Here is a 6,000-nt window from a genome sequence, read left to right on the forward strand (position 1 = left end):
CAATGCACTCTATCATCACATTAAATTTGCTGTGTAGATTGGCCCTAGTTCTAGCAGTCAGAGGTCAACGCTGGTTGTAAGTGAAGGTCAGATGAATTTACAAAACGTTTGTAATTTCAAATAATAGATCCACTCTGGTATGACTGCATACATGGTTAACTAAGCCAAATTAAAATTACTTCAACACAATGGAACTCCTCCATGGGTCCACCAAATTCTGTGGGAAGTACCCACAGCAGCAGCACACTCCTCATGTGGCTGATGGTGATGTAGTCATATCCCATGAAATCTATTGAACCAAAATGTGGAAGGGATCAACATGTGACTGCAATACTACACCTATGAATAAGCCCCATTTTCCTCAGAGGGGCTTACTTCTGAGTAGTCATATATAAGATAGTGCTGTTAGAATATTTTAGCACTGTTAGAGTATTTTACCAGCAAGCCCCCGAACCTCCCGAAGTTGCCTTTCTGGCATAGAGGCTATATTTCCATGGCTGTATCCCCTGGATTGTCTGTAATGTTTAAAGACTCAGCATCACTTGGGGCAAAAATTGCATGGGATCTTTCTATGCAAACTTTGCCCAGCTGGGAGTGATGCAGATGCCTGGGTAGGAAAGAGTCATCCAATTGATCCTACCCATGTGAGACTAGTTGCTTAGACATTATAGCAGTGGTGTGGGGTGAAACCATGGGAAAGCGGCCCTTCACCATGTTACTGCTGTCATGTCTGAAGGGTAGACCAGCAAGTTTTGTACATTTGGCTGTCTATTTTTATGTAAGGTTTAGGGATTTATTTCCAAAAGAAAAGTGGGCGGGAAGGATGCAGACTCACACATTGTGAGTGAAAGGTCACTTTCCCCAGCCTTGACCTGTCCTCTGGCTCTGAAGAGGATGCAGAGGAGACTCCCTCCATTAATCCAGTCCCTGCTAGGCCAGGGCTTCCCAGACCAGAGGATGTACCTCTACCTGACTCCTCTGGTGCTGGTATTTTGGCCCACCCACCACTGATCTGCAGCCCTTAAGAGTTTCTCTGAAACTGAATCCAGCTCCCAGGCTGAAAGAGGCTCAACACCGAACAATTGCACGTGGGAAATATAAGATTTCATGCACATTCAAGACTGAAAATGAGGATCCCAGTCCATAGATCTTCAGGCAAAGTGCAGAGTCTGCTGCAGGTAGGGGTCTCTCAGCAAATCAATAATTTGCACTGTCATATTTGATGGTGTCAATCACCAGTGGGAGAAGGGTTGGGTCTGGTTTTAGGTCACAATCCTATGCATGTGTAGACATAAAAAGTCTGACAATTCCCAGCATTCCCCACCCAGTCATGCTTCCTGAGGGATGCTGGGAGTTACAAGGCTTTTTTTTTATGTCTAACCATGCATAGGATTGCAGCCTTAATCAGTCAACCTGCAGGTGACTGTGCTACTGTCAAAGCTTATAGTACTATTATTAGTAAATATGGTTTTCCTTGGGGTTTTGTCTTTATATTTTATTGCAAGTTTTATTTCTCTCTGGCTTTATTTTTTCATCTTTGTTGTAAATATTTTAAATACAATAATTAAAGCTGCTGGTGTGTGCCTGTGCAAGTCCAGTCAATAGGGCTCACCACACATGTATCCCATGTGCTAGATCACAGGTGGGCAACCCGTGGCCCATGAGCAGCACCCAGACCACGGAACTCCAGGGAGCCCTGCCCACTTTTCCCCACTGCCCGGCTGATCAGCTAATAGCACTGAGGAAAGAACAATCTTGATCAGGATCACTGAGGGAGGAGGCTTTAACCTCTTCCCTAGCAAACCTGATGTACCCAAAGTCATTGTGGGTCATTGTGAGTAAGGGAAAGTTAATATCCCCACCCCAGTGATCTCAATGCAGCCAAGATCACTGTTTCCCCAGTGCTAAGAGCAGGTAGACAGGATTTTTATACCACTTGTGGAAACATTTCGCTCAAACTGTATCCAGCAAAGCTATCTGTGTATGGCAGCTTCCTTTCATGTGCAGTTTTTCTGTGTTGGACTGTGGCAAATGAATACTGAAGTCCCAACTCCATGGCAGCTGAACTCTTTTTGGCTTCCAAAAATGGGCTTCTTATTGGCCTCATTCTGACATAACAATAAACAATTTTTTTTTTGTTATGTCAGCAAGCCTGTGAGAGCCTCAGACTTCCCTCTCCTCCTCTCTGGTGTGGCCACAAGGAGGAGTTTGGAAACTTTTGCTTTGGTTTTTGACTAAGTGCAGTTACTGAAACAAGCCAACTTAAAACCTTGGTTTATGAAACTGGCTAGTTTCAATAAACCATAGTTAAGATTAACCACAATTTAGGGTTCTGTAATGCTAAACGGTGGTTAATTGAAAATGGAAGCAAAAACCTTTGATCCCCTCACAGCCACACCACAGAGGACATACACATGAACCCGAGATTTGCACAGGTTCATTCACGCAATGCTAAACTATACATTGTATGATACCAACCTGTTCCTTAACTCCTACTTACCAAATTGTTATTTATACATAACGTTCATAAAAGTATCAGGGAAACATTTGGCTTATATTCCTGCATGAACTGAAACTTGGCTTAGTCTGGCTTGATTTCATAATTTTGTTAGCTGAAGATTCATACATCAGTTTAGTATCTGAGAAACTTAATAGAAGCTGCAAAAAAAAAGCACGCACCCAGACTTTGCAAAGTAAATGTACTGAGAGATGAGACCTCAATACGTTTCTTACCTCCACTGAATTTTTTTCTCCTGATTTTCTTGTCCAGTACTCACCCCAAAATGTTCCAATAAGATAAATGCTTTTGCTTGAACAGAGCCTCATGTTTTTTCCAAATTCGTTCTGAGCAAAACATGAGCATAAAAACACTGAGTTACTAATCTTTCTATCTGAATGTTGGAGTTCCCTCTCAAAAGTCAGCCTTCACAGGAAGAAAAGAAAACATCAATACACATAGAAGTTCTGAATATTTTTACAGGGAATATCCTGTCTACTACAATTCAAGTGCCAGAAGCAGCTAGGTTGCATTTTACTGGACTTCCTCCTGTACCATTAAACAGCCTGACACAAGGGCCCAGTGCCTCTGTAATGTTGCAGACCTCTTAACCATCCTGAATCCATATCTCTGTGCTAATCCTGGTTAACATTAACTAGGATTAGCTTTAATCAGGGTGTGCAAACCAGCTTCAAACCCTGGCTTCAGACTCTGGGTTAAAGCAGAGTTTTAGCACGAAACTCTGCTATTATGCTAACCATAATGCTGGTTAACATTAACCATAGTCTGTATTGGTACAGATGTAATGCTGCACCATGATGATGCTGACACAGAAATGACTGATGCTGACAGACTGATGCTCCCATTTGCATGGGAGATGGGTGGAAAGAGCAGGTAGGAGCCTACAAGGGCATATCCTGCTTGAGATTTCTTAACCATACCAATCATGAGATCTGCATCCTATTCCTGAACCATCCCAGAGAAATTTAAGAGCCAAGCCTTTCTGACATGTGAGTAAAAGGTGGAGGAAAGTTTCACCAATGAAATTTCTGTGCATCAAGCTGCTCTATAAAATGGAGGAGCTGGGTCAGTAAAAGCGGTGCCAGCTTGATGATATGTGCAGCTCATGTGAAACAAGTAAAGGTGACAGGTGAGTTTAACTGGATCTAGTTCAAACAAGGGGGTTCATGTTCATTGTTCATTGTTGTTGTTGTTCAGTCGTGTCCGACTCTTCGTGACCCCATGGACCATAGCATGCCAGGCCTTCCTGTCCTGCGCTCTCTCCCAGAGTGTGCTCAAGTTCATATTCATTGCATCAGTGATGCTATCTAGCCATCTCATCCTCTGCCGTCCCCTTCTCTTTTACCTTCAGTCTTTCCCAGCATCAGGATCTTTTCCAGAGAGTTTTCTCTTCGCATTAGGTGGCCAAAATATTTGAGCTTCAGCTTCAGTATCTGTCCTTCCAATGAGCACTTAGGGTTGATTTCCTTTAGGATTGACTGATTTGACCTCCTTGCAGTCCAGGGGACTCGTAAGAGTCTTCTCCAGCACCACATGCCTCTATTGTTCCATATCCAAAATGTCCTCCATTTTTCATCTCAAAGCTGCATAAAAATTAAGTATGATCTTTCACTTAGTATAAACAGCCATTGCTTCACATATGCTTCTGTGTATACCATACTGCGTCCAACAAATCCCAAAGAAACACAACAAAGAGTTTGTTTAATATGGAATCTCCAGCTCCAATCTTTTTCCTTCTGGGCCCCAATTTTCCCCGTTTGTCACACTATTTAAGGAGCTCACTATAACATGTATTACAAGTGCACTGTTTCTAGAATCTAATGCATTTTAATCCAGTATACATTGTTAGAAGTGAAATGGCAAAACATTCAAACCATGAGAATATGTTGTGAATAACTGACTTTATCCTTAATATTTGTATTTAATGTAGAGTTTTCATTTTATCTTCATAGCCCTGTGAGGTAGACCACCCAGAAAGCCAATGATCCCAAATCCTAAGCTATGATTTGGTTATGGGTTTTCTGCAAACTCAAGGGCAAACTCAAGGGTTTGTTTTGTTTTGCTGCTGCTGTAGGGAAATCAATATCCCTGCTCCTCATTTCTTCCTGGCTTGCCACACAGTTCAATGCAAGTTTACTCAGTTACCCAGGTTCAAGTCCCTGGCAGAAAGAACACCTATAAGAACTTCGAAACAAACAACTGGTGCCCCAGTTCTGCTTTTTTCTTCCTCTCTCCCAGTCCCTTTTCCTCTTGTGTTGTGTCTTTTAGATTGTAAGCCTGAAGACAGAGACTGTCTCATTATTTGTAAGCTGCTCTGGGAGCCTTTTTTTGGCTGAAAAGTGGGTTAAAAATGCTGTAAATAAATAAAGTCTCCACTTGGTCATGAAGTCCACTGGGTAACTTTGTGCCAATCACAGACTCTCATCCTAACCTACATCACAGGTTTGTTGTGAGGATAAAATGGAGAGGAGGAGGATTATGTATGCCGCCTTGAGCTCCTTGGAGGAAAAAGTGGGTTCTACACATAACAAACAAACTGTATTAGGGATTTAAGTGAGAAGGAACGACTGGGGCATATGAATGAAGAGAGGACTGGCTGTCTTGTCTGTCTGCCTATGTTGGTGAGTGGGCATCTGTCATTGGAATAGTCCACAACTTGAGTCTACATCAAAACTCAGCACTCTGTGCAGAATTACAGTTGCATGATATTACCCCCCAGAGCCATCTTTTATCATGCAAAGCAGCTGCAGGTGGCTTCATATTGATGAAGCCACCTGCATCTGCATTGATGAAGTCGAGAACAAATCTTGCCAGACGAATCTGATGTCATTTTTTGATCAAGTAACCTCCCTTGTAGACCGTGGGAATGCTGTAGACATAATATACCTCAACTTCAGCAAAGCTTTCGACAAAGTGCCCTATGATATCCTGATAAGCAAACTAGCTCAAAGTGGGATAGATGAAACAACAATCCGGCGGATCCACAGTTGGCTACAGAATCGGACTCAAAGAGTGCTTATCAATGGGATCTTCTCAAACTGGGGAGAGGTAACGAGCGGACTACCACAGGGCTCAATCCTGGGCCCAGTGCTCTTTAACATTTTTATTAATGACTTGGATGAGGAGGTGCAGGGAATGCTGATCACATTTGCAGATGACACAACATTGGGCGGGATAGCTAATACTTTGGAAGACAGAAACAAAATTCAAAGTGATCTTGATAGACTGGAGTGCTGGGCAAAAAATAACAGAATGAAATGTAATAGGGATAAATGCCAAGTTCTGCACCTAGGAAAAAGAGACCAAATGCGCAGTTAGAAGAGGGGGGATATGTGGCTCAACAACACTACAAGTGAGAAGGATCTTGGAATTGTTGTCGATCACAAGCTGAATATGAGCCAACAATGTGATGTGGCTGCAAAAAAGGCAAATGCTATTTTGGGCTGCGTTAATAGAAGCATAGCTTCCAAATCCCAGGAAGT

The sequence above is a fragment of the Heloderma suspectum genome, chromosome 5, assembly GCF_057233095.1.
Source record: "Heloderma suspectum isolate Gila_16-S chromosome 5, 16-S_ref, whole genome shotgun sequence".
Taxonomy (NCBI): Eukaryota; Metazoa; Chordata; class Lepidosauria; order Squamata; family Helodermatidae; genus Heloderma; species Heloderma suspectum.